The following is a 23,285-nucleotide window of genomic DNA, read 5'->3' on the forward strand; positions in this document are numbered from 1 at the left end:
GGTGGGTAGAGGGGTTGGGGGATGAGGCAAGAGCTCTGAATTCCACTCTGATTTACTGAGAATTTCAGGAAAAACTGGTTTGGCTCCGATGGACTGAAAACAAAGATGAACTGGAGGTCAAAGGCAGGGGAAGGGGGCCTGTGACATGTCTGTAGAGAGAACTCACCTCAATGCATAAACCCTCTCTGAGTTCAGACCTGTGTCAGGCCGTGAGGATGCTAAGATGAGCCAGAAATGGATTCAGTGTTTGAAGAGCTTGCCATCCTGGGGGAAGGCAGGTCAGATAGCATTTCTCAGAGCTGGACAAGGCTCGGGCCCTCAGGAAAGGGAAACATTCTTTCGTGGACCTTGGAGAGACCTCAAATGCCAGGGGGGGAAACCAGGATGCCTCCCCGTTGTGGGACACCACTGTGAAATGAGCGTTGCTTTAGAAGCAGTCAAAACAAATTTTTTTTTTTTAGATCAGCATTAAATCTAAACACAGACATTTAAATTCTATTAGAATCCCTTGGCCCCTGAAAATACATCTGGGACCTCCCCATCCCGGGGTGTGCAGGTGCAGTTGGAGAAAGTGTGAGATATAGCCCTAGAGCTGGTGCCACAAAGAAACTCCAAACATTCATTAAGTCCAAGGCCACGGTGCACTCACTTTACATACATTAGCTCATGGCTTCCGGAAGTCTCGCTGAGCCTGCTCCACCTGTGCAAGACCGCACTGCCATGTGTAGGACAGCAGCCCCATCACAGCCATTCCTGCCTCCAGTCTCTTTAACTCAGTTCACCCGCCCACTCCCTGTCAGTTGCCGATTATCTGACCGTGCCATACTCCTGCTCAGAACCCTGCCATGGCTCCCCAGTGCCCTCGGGTTACAGCTAAACTCCTTAGCTGGCACCCATGCCTCAGAGCTGGCTTCCTCTGTTCTTGAGCCTCAGCCCTCACCCCTGCCTTATGCTCTTAGCTTCCATCTAAGACAAGGTGGCCGAGGGGTCCTGACTCAGCTTCCAGGCTCTCCCTACCTCTCCCCTACTCCTGCCACCGGCCAGCTTTCCTTCAGGTGATCCTCATTTGTCAAACTCTCCTGGCAGATGCTTCTTTGGCTGCTGCCACAGGGCAAGCATGTAGATTTGTTTTCTACCTGCAACAGGACTTTGTAACTGAGGCAGCCATATCCTCCCAGGTGGCACCTGCTTTGCCTCGCAAAATTCAGAGGCCTCAACTGACTCCTGGGGTGGCCCTAGTGCCGAAGAGTCCCACCTGTTCTGTATTTGGGGTTCTCTGAGAATGGGCTGCATACCCATTCTCCAACTCCAGTCGGAGCATGAAGGGACTACGAGAGCATCCTGCTCTCCCCTCCCCTGCTTCTTCTCACTTGCGGATGGGAGCAGGCAGAAGCCCACAGAGGCTGAGAGACCCGGGGGCAGTCACAGAGCTGGGACTAGGACCTGGGCGTCTTGACTCCCGTCCAGCACTTTTCTCATCCTTTCAGTCCTCTCCACTCCTGACCGAAATGTGATCGTCACCATGTTTGCTCTGCCTGAACCATGAGGGAGTTGGGTGTGCAGATCACCCTTGAAAAACTGCATCGCTGGTGGGAGCAGGGTACCAAACCTAGACTATCAGTCCCGTTTCACAGGGGATCAGAGAGGTCAAGTGCTTTTCCTAAGGTCACACAGCTAGAAAGTGCCAGAACTAGGACACGAATCCAGGTCTTTCTGAACCCAGAGCTCATGTCCAGAAGGTATGGACAGTTTATGGGGCCTGCCTGAGAATGAGGCACGGTCACAGGCTGTGCTCCTGACATGAATATTTTGGAAGCAACTGATAACACGAGAACACTCCCTTGAGAGGGTTCTCTCAGGGTTCCCTGCTGCCAGGGCCAGGGAGAAGCCAGGCTCTCTGCCCAGCCCTGGGATGCCTGGCAATGCCTCCAGGAACCAGGCTTTGGCCAGCCCACCCTGCCCTGGCCATAGGCTCTCTGGGACAGAATGCTCAGAGGGCTGCCATCCTGGGCTGGAGCTGAAAATTAAATTAAAACCACGACAGGGACAGTTAATTAAAGCAGATTAGCGCGAGACTAATTAGGGACACTGACACTGGAACCATCGCACTCCAAGATGTTAATTAGCTGTTCATTAATGTCAGCTCCCTGTTCAAGAGAGAAATATGAACAACCCTTCTCCGGGGCTTCATTCCGGAGCTAAGTAAACAGGGGCGGCTGCCCAGTGGCAGTCCCAGCCCCCACCCATCTTCCCTCCCTCCCTCTGGCTCTAGTATCTGCCCACTCCTTTTGTCTCCCTCCTACATCAGTTTCTGAGTATTGGCACCTTGACAGAGAGACCCTGGACTCACGAGAAGGAAGAGCTCAGCTAAGGCCCAACACACAGAAGCTTTGAAAGAAAGGCGGCTTATCTGCTCTCCAAGCCAGACTTGCACACAGGGAACTCCTGTCCCAGCCTCATCACACTCCAGCCTGGGATAGATGGAGGTCATTTTTATTCCCTCCCTCCAGTGCTTTCTTCCTTCCTTCCTTCCATCCATCCATCCTTCCATCCATCCATCCTTCCATCCATCCATCCTTCCATCCATCCATCCTTCCATCCATCCATCCACCTATCCACCCACTCATCCCTCCATGCACTTACCCTTCCATTCATCTATGCATGCATGCATCCATCCATCCATCCACCTACCCACCCACCAATCCCTCCATGCACTTACCCTTCCATTCATCTATGCATCCATCCATCCATCCATTCATCCATCTACCCACCCATCCCTCCATGTGCTTACCCTTCCATTCATCATCCATCCATCCATCCATCCATCCATCCATCCAACCAACCAACCAACCAACCATCCATCTACCTATCCATTCACAAATCCATCTACGGTCCATCCAGTCATATATTCATCATATTTTACCTATCTACTAATCTTTTTATCAAAAACCCACCTACTTATCCACCCATCCATCCTTTCCTTTGTTGATCATGCATCTAGTCATTCATCCAGACGTTTGTCCATCCATTCACTCTATTAACCCATCCATCAACCAACCCTCCTATCCACTAATTTATCCAGGTATCCAATGACCCTACCAATACTTCTACTGAATCTTCACATACAGCAGTCACTCGCCATCATTCATTCATCTAAACACTGATTCTTCTGTCTACCTAACAAATCACCCATCCATCCATCCCTCTCATACATATCTACTGAACACTTACTATGCGTCAGGTACTATGCAAGGTACTAGAGAGGGAATACAGATATGAAGAATAGTGTAGACAGTTGGATCCCTACTCTCACCCCCCACATTACAGATGAGAAAACCAAGATTGAAAGAAGTGAAGTTACTTGCCCAAGGTCATTCATCAAATTATTCATCCAACACTCATTCAATTAATATTTATTGTATTGCCTGCCTATTACATATCAGTTGAAGATACAGTGACAGATGCAGTTCCTAACTATAAGAGCATCATAGTCTAGGGCAGTAATTCTCAAGAGAATTTGATGAAAGTTATTACAGCTGCTCCCCCAAATGTACATATTCATATATAGAAAACATTTTGTGAGTGACTTTACTAAGTTTATAAACCTCCTAAAAGCCCATCTCCATTCCTCAGATCAAGATCCATGGTGATGGTTGGGGAGACACACAAGTGACTAGAACACCAAAGTAAATAAACGCATAAGTGAATAGAACATCCCAGTGTTCTATACATTATAATACAGAAGTAGAAGGCATCAGTGAAGGCTTCCTGGAGGAGGTGATACCCAAGTTGAGTTGTGAAGGATGGGCAGGATTAGCTGCATGGAGGTTAGCTAACCTCTGTTTGCATGTTCTATTGTGTGCACAAATCTTAGAGAAGTGAGGCAGCTGAGGGTGCTTTCGGGGAACCATGTGTATGTGTGCAGGGTGGAGGGGCGTCTGTATGGCTGGGGTGTGACTGGATCCTACTGTGTACAGAGGATGTAGCAGAGTTAAGATTTGGATCCAGGTCCCCTGCCCAGTTTCCTATGAAACAATAAGGACATGCCTCGGGCCCTACTTTTGCTCTTGCTCTGGGACTAGCTGGGGTACATATAGGCCTTAGTGATTTTCAGCTTGGGACTGGGTCCTGACTATTGCCAGACTGTTCCCTGGAAGCCTCTGGGCCTGCCATCCTCTGCCAGGTAGAGGGGGCTCTCTTCTAAACATGAACTCAGCGATGTGGCTCTGTGGGACGGGTCCTCCCTCATCCTGGCCTCCATATGAGAGTGGGAAGTGGAAAGGAGAGGTGTAGGGCTTTGTGGGTGCTGGGCCTGGAGCTATGCTGGAACCAGCTGAGAGTGGGCCAGAGTAGGGCATGGCAGGCACTCTGGGAGTCGGTCCAGGATCTGGCCCAGAGGCCGGTATATGCCCTGCCTAGTGCTGGTTTCCGTGGGCCGATTCGGCCTTCTCTTTTTCACTCACTCCATCCTTTCTCTGTAACAGCAGGCACCTGGCTCCAGACTAGTATCCCATGAGGTCAAGGTCACAACACTGGTTGGCCTTATTAGAAGCAACTAGACATTCCCAGAGGAGCTCGAATTTAGGAGAAAAGACCTGGGTTCAAATCATGCCTCTGCCATTTAGGGATGACATAACCTCGAGTGAGTCACCTTACTGTTCTGAGCCTCAGCTGTGAAATAGAGATAATGATATTGCCACTTCTGCTTTCACTACCTGCCTTTATTTTTAAATTTCTTTTTAGCTTTGTTCAGTAGGCCTTTTCCCATCCCATTACCTTTGATCCTTCATCATTTTGCTTTTTTAAAGAGCAGGAAGCTGGAATTATTCTATTTTTTAACCCTAAGAATCATTGTCTATTAATAAGGAGGTATAGTCTATTTACATTTATTGTAGTATGGTAACTGGTACATCGTAAATGCCTAACAAATATTATTCTTTTCTCCCAGCTTCATCCAAGGATGTTATCCATTACTCCTCATCCATGATCCATTGCCCCTTCCACAGTGTCCTCCCCTCTCACAAGTACTGCCTTAGAGCCTCATAGGCAGAAGAATATGAACTTCTATTAGCACTAGGGTTACATTTGCTAAGCAAAAGCTGCCCTTAGCTTCCGAGTACCTCATAAACTGACTGTCAGAGCAGAAAAGACCTTCAAGATCCTCAGATCAGAATAGCAAGGGCCAAGGTCAGACACCTTTAGTATAGATGTTAGGAACAGAATAAAGACTTCCGTTACTCAACCCAGGGGCTAAAAGCAGCATCCAAAGTGCCACTAACCCAAGGCCCAAGAAAGGGAGAGAGGAAAATGGAAAAGTGAGAGGAATAATCCAAGAACCAGAAAAAGTCCCAGAATATTGGAGGGACAGAGGATGTTGTGCCAAGAGCTTGGGTTTTATTACTAAGACAAGCTTCTGAACTTGGCTCTGCCCCAACTTTCTGTTCAATCCTGGGCAAGTTATTTCCCCTCTCTGGGCCTCAAGCTCCTCTTCTGGATACCAGGAAGCTGGGCTTGGTGACTCACCAGACTGCATTGTAAAATTCTGTCTATACATCTAGAGGGTCATTTTAGAGTGATGCTAATAGAAGTCACTGATGATTATCCCAATATCTGACCTCTCCTCATCCCTTAATAATAGCCCCTGATGTTAGGCTGGGTATATGGCCTCCTTGAATGAAGTCTGCATTTCCTGTTTGTCTTGCAGATGGATATCATCATGTGATTTAGTTCTGGCCGAGGAGATGTCAGCAAAAACGGTAGGTGTAATTTTTGGGACGTGGCCTTAAAAGAAAGGCGCATGTCTATCTTTATCCTTTCCTCTTTCTTGCTGGCTGGAATGTGGATGTGATGGCTGGAGCTCTAGAAGCCAACTTAGATCGTGAGACTAAGATAGAAGGAGCCTCGGACCTTTGTGTTTGTGAAGCCTCAATATCAGCTTTGGACTTCTTACATCTGGACTTCATTTAGTTGAGAGGGGACTAAACTCTTATCTTGTTTAAGTCATTGTCATTTGGTTTTCTGTCACTTGCAATACCATCAGGAACAGATGATTAAAAACACATGCTGTGGATTCAAATATACCTAGTTTGAATCCAGTTCTACCACTAACAATCTGAGCAATCTTATGCGAGTCACTTAACTTTTGAGTCTCAGTTTCCCAATCTGTGGAATGGTTATAATAATGTCTACTACCCAGCATAGTTCTAAGGAGGAAATGAAATATAGATGTAAAGCTATTGACACAGTCTCTGATTCATAATAAAGGGCTCAGTAAATAATAGCTATTGTTGCCATTATTATTATTATCATCAGCTAATCTCTTCCCTGGGAGCTCTGTGAAAGCTGTGACTCCTACAGTTTTCTGGCTTTTAGGGGAATCATCGTCACTTTATATATATGACACTTTGGGAGGTACATGTAAGAATGGGAAGACCAAAGCTTTGATGCCAGAAAGAGCTGGGTTCAAATTTCAACTTTACCATTTACTAGTTGTGTGATCTTAGCCAAGCCTTGCCACCTTTTTGAGCCTGCCTCATTGTTTCTCATTTTTTTTCCCTATGGCTGTTGATGCACATCACATTAGGGTTGCTGCGAGGTTTCAACCTGGTAACCTCAGGAAGGGCCTAGGGTGGGGTTACTGCTGGACAAATGAGTGCTGTGGCTTGTCACTTCGGAAATTGTTGAATAGAGAATACAGGACTGCTGTGGGTATACGCAGCCTGGTCTCAGCTCTTCTGGAGAGTAAAGTCATGCTATCACTCATCTTTTGGCCTAACTGCCCCTGAGGGGGTGGTTAGGATGCAAGGAGGAAAACCAAGGCTCCATTAAAAAAAAAAAACAATCAATTTGCAGCAATCCAAATAAAAGTCATTAGACTGGTTTCCCCACCAGAGACACCCAGAGGCCTCCTCCCCACCAGGATCCCAGGAAATTGATTGGCAATTACTGACACTAATGGGGGCCAGAGAGGCCTGGTGATTTACCCATCACTCTCTGGGGACAGTGATGACACGTCAAGATCTGTCAGGCTGAGTCCATCCTGGGGCAGTCGAGACCCCAGATCTGGCCAGAGACGGGGCAGCCAGCTGAGGTCAAGCCCCCTTGGGGCCCTCGCCCTTTTACTTATTTATAGCTTCGTTTGACTCATGGTGAGTTAATGGCTCTACTGGGGCTGTGCAGATGGTGGGTCCCCTGACAGGAGGATGGGTAGGGGGACTGGGGAGGCTCTGGGCCTGCCCTTCGACCTGGATCTGGAGTTGTATAAAGGGGGCCTCAGTCTTCACAGTAAATCTGGAGGCAGAAAGGGAGAGAAAGTGTCACCAGAGAGGCCCAAACAGAGGTTGTGAGAAGTGGTGGCTGGAGACGGGGTTTCAAAGATACAAAGGCCAGCAGCGAGCAAGGAATCTTCTGGGAGTTCAAGCCGTGGAACTAAAGGGCTAATAGGGCCCTGCGAAGTTATCTAGGTCAGTCTTGACTTATTGCTTGGCGGCTAAGGCACAGAGACGGGGAGGCACTGGCCTGCAGTCTCACTGTGCAGCCCTGGGAAAGCTGGGACTCGAACTTGACTAGCTGTCTGGTGAGTTGGGAAGTGAGATTTACCCTGAGTCAGGAGGAGCTGGAGTGGGGTGAAAGGGACATTCGCTCTCACTTACTGGGGCCATTTCTGAGCTTGGGCATGGAGACCCCACCTAGTGGGTTGGGAGACGTGTTAATAGACAATGACTATTCAGAGGGACAGCTGCTGGGACAGGGTGTGTGAGGAGCTCAGGGTGGCCGATATTCCAGTCTTGGGGAGTGGTGGTTAAGGAAGGGTTTCCGAAGATGACACCAAAACCGAGACCTGAAGGATTAATGGATGTTAGACAGATGGTGAGGAGGAGGATGAAGAAAGAAGGGAATTCTAGGCCCCAAGAACAGCATGTACGCAGGCTTAGAGGTAGGACCACGCAAGCACATGCAAGCCGAAGGGCGGCTGGAGGCCGAGGGGTGCTAAGGGAAGAAGAGGCCGGGGCCCAACGGCGATGGGCCTGCCTCATAGGATGGGATGGAGTTTGAGGTTTGTCTCGTGTGCAATCAGAATGTGTCTTAGGTAGACACATACCATGGCCAGATTTCCATTTTAGAAAGATGGTAGTGGAACTGCCAGAGGGGAATGGATTGATGGAAAAGGGGGAAGGCGGGGAACAGTCAGGAGGCTGCTGCACAAACCCAGAAGAGAGACGACAAGGCTTGGACCAAGACAGGGAAGTAGGGTGGCCTGAAGAAGAGATGACTTCTCAGATATTTAGGAGGGAAATTAAACAGGATTGGTGTCTGCTGCATGGCAGGCACAAGGGTGAAGGAGGACTGGAGGATGACTTGGGGGTGAGACTGAGGGAACAGACCATGGGGGGCTGGCCAGGTATACTGGACTTGAGGGATTGAAGAGATGAGCACAATGACCTTGAATGCAGACAGGCCACCTGGATCAGAGAAAGGTAAAAGGGAGGTGATAGACTGAGGCTCAGAGAGGTTAAGTGTCTTATCCAAGGTCACACAGCCAGGAGGGGCCCAGATGGGTTTAACCCAAAGCCCACACATTTCCTACCACTCGAGCTGCCCTTTAGGGAGAAGATCAAAGGGCTGGGCCCTCGACACTCAGCAGCTCCACATCTTGTGCCCTGACCATCTGTCCCCACTCCCACTCTAACCCCAGGAAGTTTGAGGCTGGGTTTCTCCGGTGAGGGATGGGGTAGACAAAACCTCAGGCCGGCCCATCTGTGGCTACGGGTATGCCATCCTTTGGCAGATGGGCAGTGAGAATGAGACCACTCCAGTCCAGAGTTTAGGCTCCTGAGAATTCAAGCCAGCCAGGAAGAGGGTGGGGAGAGGGCGGTTTCCCATGCCCAGAGTGACCATGGGCACCAGGCCCACCTTGACCCTGCTCGTTCTGAGCTCTAGCAGGATGAGGCTAAGCATGAGTACCTTCTGGGGAGGTGCTTCCCCCGTCCTGTCAAGGAGCACCTGGATCAAGCACATTCTAAGCCCTGATAATAATAGCTCAAGAGCCAAAGCCCCACGAGCAGAGCACAGAGAGGGCTGGAGACAAGGCCCTGAGTGGGCATTATGAGTAGGAAGGAGCCCGTGGTTGTGTGTGGGGTGGGTGGCCACAATCTTCTGTATAACTGAAAAAGCAGCAGAATATTCTAGCAATTGCATGGGCTCTGATCCTGGCCGGGATACTTTCTAGCTGTGAGACCCTGGGCGAGTCATTAATCCTCTCTGTAGCACATTTCATCTGTAAAATGGGGATAATATCAGCACCTGCCTCACAGGGTGTTTGCAAGGTTCCAAAGAGTTAACATATGTTAAAAACAAACCAACAACAAACTTAGAACAGTGAGTGGCACAATAATGTTGCTTGGTATGATGATGATGACAATGATAATGCCACAGGTGGCCCCATCAAATCTACATCATTCCGGCCTGGCCGGGACTGACCCTGTGGAGGGAGCGGGCCTGGCTGTATTTATTCTTGGCCCATTCCCACCCTTGGGGGTTGACTGTGGCATTGAGGGAAGCTGCCCACCTACAGTATCGATCTTCCTGTCTTCCAGAAGGCACGATGCATTTAGCGCATCAGTCAGCTGCCAGTAGATCACCTCAGCTGGCAGCCAGCCTGCCAGCCTGCAGCTCCGCAAGTGGGTCAGGGAGTTGCAGTAAAGCAAAACTTCCCAGACAGGTCTCTAGTATGGTCCGGGGCTCCACGGGTTGAAGCCCTCATCAGTGCCCTCACAGGAGCCTTGAACTGAGGTCCTGGTTTGGTGCCAACTTCCCAGATGACCTTAGGTAAATCACTCAGCCACCACAGGCCTCATCACTTTGGAGTTTGTATGCCTTGTTCTTATCATCACCTTATTTGACCCTCAACCACTCTGGGAGTCAGGCGGAGCATGGCTTATCATTTTTACTTTATAGAGGGGGGGAAACTGAGGCTCAGGAGGTCTAGCTATGAGCCTGCCCAAGGCCACACTGCAGATAAGAGGCCCAGCCAGGCCTTAGGTCTGTCTGACTACACCTATGACCATCCCATACTGGTATTGTGGGGAGTCACTAGGTAGCAAGAGTTTCAGCCTAGGAGCTAACAGACCTAGATAGTGGACTGTACCACTCTGGTCAGTGACATGAGCAAGGCAGTGGGGGCTAGAGGTCAAGGGGATCCAGGAAGGCTATGGTGTGCATGTGTGTGCACACGTGCATGCACATGTACATGTGTCAGAGTGGGAATAGGCATTCCAGATGGAGGGAATGGCAAATTCAAGACATAAGGTACAGGTGGGTATGGATAGGGTAGTTGAGCCAATGATGAGGCTGGAGGGAGGAATATGGGGAATGGTAGTGGAATATGAAAAAGGCAAAAGGCAGGACAGTACTATGACCAGAAAGGGCAGGACCAGTACTATGACAGTACTATGACCATGGGGGCATGTGCAGGTATGGGCTTTCTGGTTAACCAGGGCCTTCAGACCAGCCCATGGCTCCTCCCTCATGACAGGACATGGTAGGGATGGGACTCAGGGTCAGGGAGAGCTTGTCTGAGGAGGGCTGGCAGGCCAATTACTGTAGGTTAGGCTTCCACCCTGGATAGAGACCCCCAAATCCACTCCCAGGAGCAGTTGAGAAGTTGTTAATCAGCCATGGAGGGATGTGTTCTCTGACTAATCCCACGAACACCTGAGCTGAGGTGGTGGGGGTGGGGGGAGGTGGCCAGGTTTGCAGAAGAGTTGCTATTACCCCCATTTTACAGAAGGAGGTAAAGGGGGCCTGAAGAGGTTAAGTAATTGGCCTCGGGTCACATAGCCTGTGAATGGTAAAGCTGGGTTCCCTTTGCTGCCAACGCCCATACATCTTCTGCTCCTCGGAATAGCAGATGCCCTGATGGACTTGATGGCTTCACAGGCCGAGTCCTAGGAGAAAGCAGGGAGCACTCGCTGCCCGGAGCTCCGCCTCCAGTGCCACCCAGAGCTGTCGGCATGCTCTGGCCCCGTACCCCCACACCTCCTTGGGGATCTTCACCTGGGACCTCAAACCACTCTGGAAACCATGAACAACAGCCTTTGCAAAGCCAACAGATTCTGGAACATTTAAATCGTTTTTGGAGCCTCCAAACAGCTTCCAGGACTGACAAATTGCTTCCAAAATGTTCAAATGCCTTTGGAATCTTTGAACAGCCCCTGAGAGTTGGACCAAAATTGAAAGCCAAGAAAGGCTGGGGGCCAACATGAAGCTCAGGCCGTCTTCGTAGCCGGCAAGTCCTCCTCCGAATGTGGCCTGGCTACACCCTGGCCTTGGCCTGAAGTGGAGCCCAGTCACACCTCGGGTCTGACTGAGCAGCTTCATGGTGGCCTGGAATGAGCACTGGACTCAGAGCAGGGGGCAAAAAGGCTTTATCTGGCCTCCACTTTGATGGGTGACCTTGGGCAAATCACTTCTCTCTGGGCCTTGGTTTCTGCAATTACAAAATGGGATTTTGGGGTGAGAGTTTTAGGGAGTGTGGGTGTGCAGCCAGTCTCTAGGATTCAAATCCAGTCCCTCCTCCCCCACACTGCCTGGTTTTAGCCTATCCAGATCCCGAGGGTGGAGGGCTGGGGAAAGGCACACAGGGTGCTGAGAGAGGAGCCCCCAGCCCATGGGGCTCTGATGCCAATGAAAGGGACTTCATCTTTTCACTTTACATGGGACCTGGATTTAAACCCCCACCTCCTTGTCCTTAAGTGTCTCACGAAAGGCCTCTACGGGTGCCCCACTCAGCGTGGCCCTGGCCCCAGCACCTGGCAGCCTTCACGCGTGGTCACGGAGGGCGGTCGGTTTCAGCCACCCAGAGCCGTTTCCATGGTGACAGCCATGGAGCCGAGCCGGGCTTTTGAAGAACACTCATAAAGGCGCAAACTCACCCCAGATGAGCCAGCGTGCATTTGTGAGGCAAAATATCTCAGGCCAGCCCCGCGCCTTGTAAAGCACGGCTGCCAGTGGCTTTGGCTGGCCTGGCGAGGATGCTGTTTCTGGGCTGCTAGGATTGAGCTCCTGCTTCCTCACACTATCCTCGGGCTCTTCCTTGGCCCACCTACCCAACCTTGGCAGCTTTGGAAGTAGATGCACCACAGCTTCTTGGCTGTGTGACTTTGAGCAAGTTCACTCACCTCTCTGAGCCTCAGTGTCTTCATCTGTAAAGTGAGAATGAGGAGGATATAATAATGACATTTCACTGCCTGACTGAGAAATGGATAGAAAAGATAGCATGATACAAAGCAGATGCCAGTTCTCCTCCATTGACCTCTCCTTTTCAGCATCACCGCTGCAGAGGAGCATAGGGCCACCTACTCTTGGCAGCATCAGGGGCCCCTTCCTCCTGCTCCCACTGTGCCCTGAATGTCTACCTGCATAGTGCCCTCAGCATATTGAACTGCAATAGTCTATTTACTTGCTTCCCAAGCTTGAGTAACTGACACTGTGCACTATGTTCGCTAAGCCCAGCTCAAGGTTAGCGTTCAGTAGGTCCTCAGTAAATAAATAAGACCAAATGTATACACATGGTGACTATTCTTTCTGAACCTCAGACCTAGGGGTGTGGTCTAGGGAGTGCTGGGTCATATTTCAGGGTGGAAGGTGAAGGGGCTGGAAGTGGAATAGAATACTGGTACCTGATAGGAAGACCAACCATGGAGCCCCGAGTGCTCCTGTGCTAAGGGCTCTGGAGGTGAAGACCCTCTGACTTCTCTCATTGCAGCTTTCATTGTGCAGAAGGAAACCAAGTTCCAGGGGTTGAAGTCACTTGCTGAGGTCACATGGCCAGTGGACAGTGATGCCAGCACCCGTGCACTTTATCCAGGAAAATGTGGGCATGTCTACTCATCCACCGAGGCCTGTGGTGCCCGCTGCTGCCTTCTAGCTGGCCCTCCTACCACCAGCACCGATCCCAAATGTCAGTCTCTAGGTCGACCTCCTGTGGCATAGGCCCTTCATGTCTCCACAGGGAGCTAAACCACACCCTGGAATAGGTTTAGAGCTGTCCCTACCCTCAGCCTTTGATCTCTGAGTTGCCCAACTTCACCCCATTTCTCTTGATCACACCCCTAATGCCTCTCTCCTCTCCTCTATACCTTCATGTCAGGCTCCAAACTGTCTAAAATGTCCCACCCAGAATGATCCACTCCAATAGGAAATGAATGCCCCACAATGACAAAAGACCCTGAGTTTGAATTCTGGCTTTGCCACTTATGAGCTGTGTGACCTTTGACAAATTACTCAACCTATCAGAGCTTGGATTTCCCCATCTGAAAAACAGAAGGACCTGCTTGACAGGTTGTGAGGATGAAGAGAGTTGATAAGTGTAGATGTGCTTTGTAAACAAAAAAGTAGTAGGTAGGTGGTGGACATTAATTAAAGAACTATAATGGATTACAATATTGAACCATTATGTTAGTACCTAATATAATATGCCTAATTATAATAAATTACAAATAATTAATTAAAAGGGTACTACTAGATATTAGCTGCTGGCTAGGGGCTTGTGGATAATAGAAGAAAAACATAAAACGCAGATTTAAGTGCCTGTGCCCAGGGAGTATAGCCTGTAGTCATTCATCTCTTTTTCTGTCCATCCATCTAACAATGCATCAATCTGGCCATTCTGCCAACACTCACCCAACTCCTGCTGGGTACAGGGTGCTGGCAGAATCTCAGATGGGGTGAGCAGCAACTTTTCATTCCCACCCCTGATGAAGATGCTACTGTTCGTGGAGCCCTGCAACGCCAGGCTTGGCCCTAGGCCTCCTTTAATCCTCACAATTGTTGCACACCTGTTCACAGGTGAGGACACTAAGGGTCAGAGAAGCTGAGGCCAGCGACTAGCAACGTGGAACGTTCTTCTTACTTTGGTGCCACATCCCTCTCCTTCGCTGGCTGGGCCTGGACAGTCCTACTGCTTTCACTGGCAACACCATCGCATTCTCTACAGCCCCTGCTCCCAACTTCTTTCATTCTGAAAGACCGCCACCCCCGACTCAATCGGGTGGGTCTGGCACCTCTGAGCACCAACCTCACAACCCCTTCTCCCTCTGGTTTCCAAGGGCTCATAATTTCCATCTCCATCCGTTCCTTATGAATTTTCTTACAAAACGTGTTCCATGATTTCACCGACATCACTGCTGCCCACTACAAGTAGAAACTGATCGGAAAATCCCCAGGTGGGCCGGGGGCCCCCAAGAGGCTCTGGGCACCTCCCACCCTGACCCCCACAAGACTGTAGCTTCGAAATCTTCTCTCCCAAGCCAGGAAGGACTTCTGGGGCAAGATGACACTGACTGGTGGTGCCTAAATTCTCTAATATTTCACTTTCCTCCCAATGTTGGGAGAGGTTGGTGCCATGCCTGCATTTCACAAATATCCAGGGCCCAGAGGTGAACTGACTTGTCCAGGACCACACAGATAAGCGGGGCAGGGGCTGAGATTTAAGGTCCAGTCTGACTCTGCAGGCTCATTCCCCTTGGCCTCCTGTACACAGTTTTTGCCCTCTGTCCCCAGTGCCCAGGCAGGGTTATTTTTAGCCCCTTATCTCACCCAGGCCACCCACGAGGATGGACTGGCTCAGGAAAAGCCACATTGACAGTGAAAGTGAGGGGAAAAGGTGACATTCTGGTCTGAACATCCCAAGTGTGGCGGGCTGATGGGGCTGATGCTGAAGGGCTCTGTGGTCCTGATCGCCAGGGCATGAGGGGTCAAACCCGGGTCAAAGGAGAAGCAAAGTTCACAAGTGTTGGAGCTGAACTTGGCCCTCGGGGATCTCCTGTATCAGCAGTGCTCAAAGCACAGGATGGCTGGGCTCTTCCTCAGACCAACATGGAGCTAAGAACCATTCACCTATCCAACCCCCCTCATTGTACAGATGAGAAAATAGAGGTTCAGAGACGGCAAGGAACTCACTCTGAGTCACACAGCAAGTGGACTGTCAAGCTGAGACCAGACCCTGTTTGTTTCTTCCGACAACCCAGTTTAGGCCCTTGTCACCTTACCCTCAAAGGCAGAGAACAGGACATTTTAATAAGAGGCCACTTAGGGGCTGTCAGTGAGTTGGGTGGAATTGGGGAGGGGAATTGGGGGTTGCCAGGACCCCTGCATAAATATATACCCTATTTGGTAGGTCAGGATGTCTGAAAGTTCCCCATTTGAGCTTTTCCAGCCTTGGGGGTGGGATGACAGGGACTAAGTGACACCTCAAGGACGAGTAGGTGATGAGGAGTAAGATGGGGCCTGGATGGTGGGGGGCGGGGGGATGGGGAAGCAGAGAGGTTAGAAGATAAACTTTCTGCCTTGACAGCTCTGTTGGAGTTGGTTGTCACAGGAAGTCCTCGAACTCCCTGCCCCCATCCCACCCACTGGGAAACTCCCGAGAGGCAGAGCTTTTCTCCTCATTTTCTCAGAGAACTTTGGGAGGCAGAGGTTAAGGGCCTCTGGTTTGGTTCCTTCTTTAACTTTTGGGTAGAGCCTAAGGGTAGAGAAGAGACTTGCCCCAGGTCACAGAGTGAATTAGTAAAATGACCTTATTTGGGAGGTGGGGGAAGACAGATGGATTTGAAGCACATGGAAGACAGCAAGGAAAAGGTGACTCAGAGGCTGAGCAACCAGCTTACTCCCTCTTTCCCCCTCACCACCATGAGGCCAGGGAGCAGGAGACAACGCCAGAGGACCGGGGACCCCTACTGAGCTGGGCGGTTTCCTGCCATAGAATGGTGTTGGCAGCATCCGGGCTCCCGCTCCCATCTCCTATGCCTCCTCTTTTTGGCTGGTGCCCAGGTCTCCGGCACAAGAGTAACCCAGTCCAACCTGCTTAACCAGGCCTTCGAGGTCCTTTTCCATCTGTCCTAACCATCCGCTCTGCGTCTCCTACCCCACCCCAACGATCTCACCAAACATCACACTAAACTCTGGGCTACTTCCCTAGCACCTACAGCACTGCAGTGTTTATGCTGAATTCTCCCCCTGGAATACTCCTTGACCCATCTTTATCTGGCAGATTCCTATTCAGCCTTCAAAGCCCCAAACAAGGTTTGTTTCCTCAGTGAAGTCCTGCCCCATCTTCAGGACCGATTTGAACCGGTCAGACCTTCCTGGGCTCAATGTCTCGTACAGCATATACCTCTAACACTGAACTTCTCAGGGCAGGGAAGGGATCTCATACTCTTGCTCTTTTCTGTGCCTGGCGCAGAGTAGGTGCACAGCGCACCCCGGGTCTTCTCTTGCTACTGGCTCATCCTTGGTGCCTAACACAGTGCTATATATGCTCAAAGGCCGGGAAGGAAACTTGTTCAATGACAAGAAGCAGAAGCTTGGAGTCAGATAGACCGGCATGTAAATCCCAGCTCCCCTGTGTTACCTGAGAGACGTCTCTAACCTTGCTGGGCCTCAGTCTTCTCATCTATAAAATAAGAGTAACTATGGACACCTTGCAGAGAAAAGGTGAGGATTCAACAAGATAACTCAAGTAAGGAGCCTGGCACATAGTAAATGCTAAATAAATGAATATATATATAATATATATTATATGTATTAATATGTCATATATGATTAAGAATGAATAAATTCTCCCGTTCCCTGAAAACTTGTTCTCAGGCACTGATCCCTTGGAAAAACACCTTAGGAGGGTTTCCGTCTGATCTGTAGACATCTCTGCACCCCGGCCTAAGCTCCACTTAATTGTCTTGCTCCGAGGGTGCCGAGTAAATACTCCAGGCCAGCTGGTGCCTGGAAACCGCCAATTGCCAGGGAGCAGCTCGTTAATTTTCCCGTTTCTGCACACAGACCCGGCAGCTTCTGCAACTCATCTTGGGAAATTGAGTGGAGCGGGTCAGGCCGGGGCCAGGGGTCGCAGGAAGTGGGGCTGGGGGTGCCAGGGGACTTGAAAGGGCCTGCAGAGGCACCACTGGGAAGCTGTCCAGGCTGGAGGAAGTGGGCCCGGAGCTGCCGAAAGGCAGATGGATCCCAGGCCCAGCCTGTCCCTGTCAGCTCTAACTCTAACTTTTGGGTCTCCATTGGTGGGGAGGAAGCCAGGGCCTCATAGCAAGGCTGGATGCACATCAGCCCTTGGGGTGGCCAGCCCTGGGGGCCAGGAGGTCCCACACCAATAGAGGAGCAGTGATGTGTAGCAGTTGAGAGCATGACTCTGGAACGAGGCTCCTTGGTTTTGAATCCTGGCCCTGCAAGTTAGTGATGTGTGTGCCTCTGCTTCTCCTTCTGTGAGATGAGAGGAAGAATACTACCCATGTCATAGGGGTGATAGGGAATTAAATATATGTTAAGAGCTTAGAACTGTGCCTAATACGTGGAAATCACAGTAAACGTTAAGCCATTATCATCATCGTTCCCTTCCTCCCCATTTGGAAGCATCCTACTTGGAAGTTCTCACCTGCAAAGTGTCAGTCTGGACTTGACTCTGCAGTGACATAAATTTCACCACACACATCAGCTCTAAGCAGTCTGCCGGCAGTCCTTCTGGACTGGCTGGAGAGTGCGGTGATGGATTAGTGATGTCTGTCTGGGCCCAGGAAGGGAGAGTGGCAGCCAGAAGGCCCATCTCATGCCTTCATTGGGACATTTCATTTACTCAGCAGATCTTTATTGAGCTCCTCCTCCGTGCCAAGATGGGGCTAGGCCCCAGGATATAAAAGTGAGCAAAAAACAGATACAGCTTCCCATTGGTCAAGTCCAATGGGAAAGACTCTCATCAACTAGTCACAAAAGCGATGCCACTTTAGAGCTGTGCTGAGAAGGGGAGGTGGGTGCAGTACTGCTTTCAGAGGCCAGCCAGGCTCTTTTCAGCACTGCTTGTTGTGGGACCTTAGATAGCCTCTCAGCCCACCTGGGCCTCTGTCCCCATATCTGTGATGGGTACAATGACCCCTTTCCTGCCTGAACTGCTTAAGTTTCTTGAAATTTGCTTTTCTTTTATACCCCTGGCCTTTGCCTAGAATGCACCTGCCCATTGTCCTCTTTTGTGAGAATAACTATTCATCACTAAGTACTAGTTCAAATGTGCCTGCCTCTCTCTGCAGTAACTCCCACCTCTGTGCTGCCAGAGAAATGTGTAGTGCCTTCTGCTATGGCAGGGCACTGCCATTGTGCACAGGTCTGTCTGAGGTATCTTCCCTCCGTCTAGGAGCTCCTGGAGAGCACGACTGTGTCCGTGTCCTTGTCACTACCCAGAGGTGCCAGAGATTGCCTGGCCCATGGCACAGACTCAGTCCATAGGGGCTGAGGCAGGCTGGGAGCTAGACAAGGTAACCTTCTGACCTCTAAGAGGTTAGGCTCCTAGGATGCTTAGATCCAACTAGTATGCTAAGGTCAGAAGGCCTGGTCTTGTATGCCGGCTCTGCTACTTCCTAGCCGTGCTTGTCCAAGTTACTGAGCCATTCTGAGCCTTAGTATCTGTCTATAAAATGGGGAAACCTCAGAATCATGCTGCACAGAGAGAGAGTCCTAGCACACAGCATGTGGTCGGTAAAAGCCATTTCTCCCCTTTCCTTCCTTCCTAAGGTAGCACTCAGAGCCCTGCAGTGCCCAGATCAGGCATCAGGTCCTGAAAGAAAACACATGGGCAGCTCGAATTCAAAGCAGGGTTCAGAGAACCAAGACAGAAAGGAAGAAAGGAAGGTGGCACGTCTCCCTAAGCTGCCCCAGCTGGACTTGGTGCCCACAGGCTGTTCCATGAAGAGTGAGACCCATGGCTGACATGTGCCAGGCCACCCCAGGGTCCTGAGCTCTCTCCGCTTCCCTGCCTTGCTGGGAAGTGCTCCCATACTTCCTTCCCTTCAGCAGAGGCGCCCACCTCTTGGTGTTGCAGCCTGAGTGCCGATAATAAAGGCACCTCTGTGTGTCTCTGGGGAAGCGGGGCTGGGGCGGCGGCGAGGGGGGGCCCACAAAGCTCCCGCAGCTGTGTGTTTGCAAACAGGGGAGCTGAGCTGTGCAGAGGGGCTGAAAGCACTAATTGTCTTTAATTAAAGGAGGTTGAAGGCAGCGCAGGCTTTGACAAAAGAGATTTCCAGCCTGTTAGCAGCTTCAGCCTGTGCTGGGGCTGCGCCGCCCAGGCGAGGCCCTGGCTTTGTCCCTGTGGGGCCTGGCCCCTTGGAGGGCACGGCCAACACCTGCCTGTGGGGGTGGCGATGGGGGCCAAGAACAAGCAGTAGGACCATGCTGAGAGAGCTGGACTCCCGGGGTCTGGGAAGATGTCCTCTGGAGGAGCCCCCCTCTCTCTCATTCGTTCACTCACTCAGCAAGCATTGCTGAGCACTTGCTATGTGCCTGGCCCGTGCTCAGAATAGGAGGAACAGAGATGTAACAGCCACCGAGTTTCAAGGATTTCGAATTCTAAGAGGCTGCGTGGTACAGTGTGAGCACAGACTGGCAACAGCTGGCCTGGGTTTGAACCCTGGCTCTGCCTCTTACTAGCTGTATGACACCTCTCTGTGCCTCACTTTTCCCATCTCTAAAGGGGGATGATCAAAACGGCATACGCTTTGCAGGTTGTGTGAGGATTACTGAGGTATCATAAAATGTTTGCCTAGTGCACTTTATACACATCAACGCTCATGATTCGTGCCTTTGTTTACCAAATTCAGCACTTGGTTGGGGTCCCCAGAGGCACTCGAATGATGGGAAGAACATTGGTCTAGGGTTCTAGTCCCAGCTCTGCCATTCACTTGTTGGGTGGCTTCTCAGCATTGGTTTCCACCTGTACAGTTAGGGCTGGGCAGGGTGGTGTGTTGGGGAGAGCTCCGCAGGCATGGACATGGCAGTGCTCCCTCCAATGCCCTGGGAATTAAGACTCCTCTGAAGAGCCGCCTTGCTGGGCTCCTGCTCCTGCCGCATACAAATGGGCCCAGCCTCCCACCCGGCAGCTTCTTCAGCTCACTCCATTCTTTTGTCTTCTCTCTCACCAGGCTCAGCCTCCCAGATCCTCAGACACATCTGCAGCCCCCTAGAAAGGACATATGCACTGGCAAGCTCCCTTCCCCCCTCCTTCACATGCACACACACCTGCCTGATTCTTGCCCTCACCCCCACCCCCGCCACCTGATAGAATCTCAGTCTCTGTCCCCCTCCCACGCTCGAAGGCTTGCTGACCCCTAGGTCCAGGGTGGGCGGGAGGGAGGTTTGCTGCTCACAGCTGGCTGGACTGGGTGGTCGCAGGGAGGTGGAGGAAGGGGGCGGAGGGCGCAAGCGTCCTGGGGCCAGACTTCTCATGCAGTAGGAGGGGAGGTCAGCTCCAGAAAGGGAAGGCCCAAGTCGGGCCGTGGGGGGAGGGGCAGGTATGAAACTTCCACCATAAGGAGCACTGAGGAAGGTTGGGAGACACTTACCCAATGCCCACTCTGGGCTGCAGCCCCTCGTGTAATCTATTCAAAGGCTCTGATGAGGAAACAGAGGCTCAGAGATGATGGGTGTGGCTCTAGGACACAGAAATGGGGTAATGCCACACCAGAGGACCACTCTGGCCCTTCAGAACCCATATTCTGAAGTCCGTTCATTCGGAACAAGTCAGGCCCCCTATGGCCAGCGTGGGACAGAGATGACAGGTGGATGATGTGGACTCTGGAGGAGGCAGGGTGGCTCATCCCATACCTGCTGGGGATGCCAATCCAAACCTGCATGACTCTAGCCCTGGCGGAAGGGAGAGGGGCAGACCACAAGTGCTTAAGATCTCCTAGATTGACAAACTGTAAGCTGACCAGGCCTTAGGCCGAATCCCCAGCTATGGCTCCCGCTGAGGCCTAGCCCCAGCATTGCTGGAGGACGGAGGCCCTCCAAAGCCTCCCGAGGCCGACCTCTTCCCCATGACTCCTGACCCCTGGCACCTCAGTCTGCCCTCATGTACTGACTTCTGTGGCCAAAAGGCTCTGATCATGGCTCTATAGCTCCCCAGAGCCCGAGGGAGTGGATACTCGCAGTCATCGGCCTTCCACTGGGCTGTGGGTCCTCTGAGGTCAGAGCCCACATCTTCTGTCACCCACATCCACCCCTAGGCACTGACTGTGTGTCAGACAGAACATCGGGCACTCTGCCCGCTTTAGCTCACCTGAACCTAACACAGCCCTTTCAGGCCAACTCTCCTGTCCCCATTTTACAGATGAGGAAATGGAGACTCAGAGGTGGAGGTGCATGCTCATGGCGTGGAGGGCACCTGAACCAGGGCTGTGTGGATCCAGAGCTTTGCTGGCTTCAACCCAGGCCTCACCCGGGCTCCATGTGGGGACGGGGCTGCTCAGTACAAGTGTGTATAGCAATTAAACTGGCAACAAGGAGAGTGTCTCAGCCTGGTGGACGAGTCCACTGGTTGGCCGGTGAGGAGACTGAGGCGGCTGCCCTGGTGTGCATCCTTGCCCCCTGAGAGAGAAGGTGGGAGCTGCTTTTGGACTCCTGAGTGTCTGGGCTGAGGAGCCCACAACTCGCCAAGGACCTGAAGGAAGAATGTGGGGAAGGGCAAGGATAAGGGGTAGTGGGGAGAGAGAGAGAGAAAGAGAGCTGGAGACATTCTGGGAGAGAGGGACACAGAGGGGGCAGGTGGATGGAGGTTCCGAGAGGGCAGACGGTCAGACGACAGTCAGACAGCACAGGATGAAGGGCAGTCAGACGGGAATGAGACCAGAGGCCAGATCAAGGTAGAGACACCAAGAGACATGAAAAGGAAAGAGAACACAGAGGGAGGAGGGGAGGGAGAGACAAAAGGAGAGAGCGGGGAAGAGGAAGAAACTGGGAAGGGGAGGCGGAGTCAAGTTCAGAGGGAGTGGAGGGGCGGGCAGGGGTGTGCAGGCAGCAGCGGGAGAGTTGGCAGGTCCAGGGCTGAGCCTAGAGAGGCCTCTGCCTGGAAGGGGTCCCAGCTCAGAGCAGGGGGAGTCGGGGTAGGGAGCTGGGGAATGGAGGCTGGAAAGATGGGGAGCTCGGGGAGATGGTGAGGTCCCTCGAGGGGGCTGTCCTGTGAGTGCTGTCCTAGCCTTAGGCACCAGCTGTGAGGGAGGGTGTGAAAGCGAGTGGCTCTGTGTGACTATGCATGTGTGTCAGGGTGTGAGCGTGTGTTTTCAGGTCCAGGCAGGTGTGGGAAGCAGACTGGGTGTCTTTCCTTGCTCTCTTGGGTCCACACACCCTTCTCATTTGTATTCATGAGAACTGAGCTGAAACATTAATTCATATTTAATATGGCCTTCACTGGCAGGATAGAGGTTGGTGCCAGTTTGTTATTTAAAAAAAAAAAAAAGACACCAGGTAAGAAAGAATTGGTCGATGGATGGATGCACTGAGTTTAACCATCCATCCAGCCATCTAGCCACCATTCACCCACTGAGCACCTATGTGCCAGGCACCATGCTTGGCAGGAATACCAAAAACACAAACCTAATAAACTCACATTGGCATTGGCCGTGGCAGCCTGGAGGGGTGGGCAAGGTCTATGGGCTCCTGAGTTTAAATGCTCATTCTGTAAATTAACATGTTCTGTGAGTCTGGGCAAGCCCCTTTGCCTCTCTGAACTGTTCTCTCACTTGTAAAATGGGGTGGCGGTTCCTGCTGGCTGGGCTTGGTGTGGGGTTTCGGGAGATAGTACGTGTGGTACAGAAATGCTGGGTCTCCAATGTGCGCTCTCAGGCACTGTGGCCTCCTAACCACCATTGTTGGCCAGGAACCACCCTGGGATTCTCCTGGCTCTCCAACCCCATCTCTCTGGTGATTCTTCCTAAAGATGCTGAGCATCCAAAGGCTGTCAATTCTGCCAGGCCCAGGAGGTGGCCACAGCTGTGCAGCCCCGCTGGGGTACTGTGGTGGGAGGTGGGTCAGCCCTGCCCAACCCAGGCAGCTGTGGAATGAGGATGGGATAGGGGCGGGCAGGTGCTCTGCCCCTGGAAGCCCCATACCTGCCCTGCCTCTCAGGCCTGAATATCTCAGGCCTCCTCAAGCTGTTTTTGCTTGTCCACCAGGTCTCAGCTCAGGTGCCCCTTCTTCTGGAAAGTCCTCTAGGACTCCCATCCACACCCCCTAGTCCCCCTGTGGGTCCACACAGTCCCTAGCTCCCCAGTTCACACACCCCTCCCTCTGTGCATCAGGGTCTCCTGTCCCTCTTCACTGTGAGTTCCTGGATCAGAGGCCACTTCAGATACTCCCTTGTGCTTGGGCCAAGCGTGAGGCCTGGCACACCGTAAGTTCCAACCATTTCCAGAGGGGTATATGCTGTGCAGACCATATTTTACCTGGTGCTCTTGGGGACA

The 23,285-nt window shown here is 51.6% G+C and overlaps 1 protein-coding gene and 1 long non-coding RNA gene across 6 annotated transcripts in view; both read right to left on the minus strand.

The window, feature by feature from the left end:
* EPHB2 (EPH receptor B2) overlaps positions 1 to 23,285 on the minus strand; it is a 143,288-nt gene that overhangs the window by 73,401 nt on the left and 46,602 nt on the right. The window lies entirely within an intron of this gene.
* On the minus strand, positions 4,871 to 22,248 carry LOC112472948. Its single transcript, XR_003043855.1, has 2 exons — positions 20,391 to 22,248; positions 4,871 to 20,008 (listed from the first exon to the last, which is right to left on the minus strand). It is a non-coding gene; the product is annotated as an uncharacterized LOC112472948 (long non-coding RNA).

This window comes from Pteropus alecto, unplaced genomic scaffold, assembly GCF_000325575.1.
Source record: "Pteropus alecto unplaced genomic scaffold, ASM32557v1 scaffold39, whole genome shotgun sequence".
In the NCBI taxonomy this organism is placed as follows: domain Eukaryota; kingdom Metazoa; phylum Chordata; class Mammalia; order Chiroptera; family Pteropodidae; genus Pteropus; species Pteropus alecto.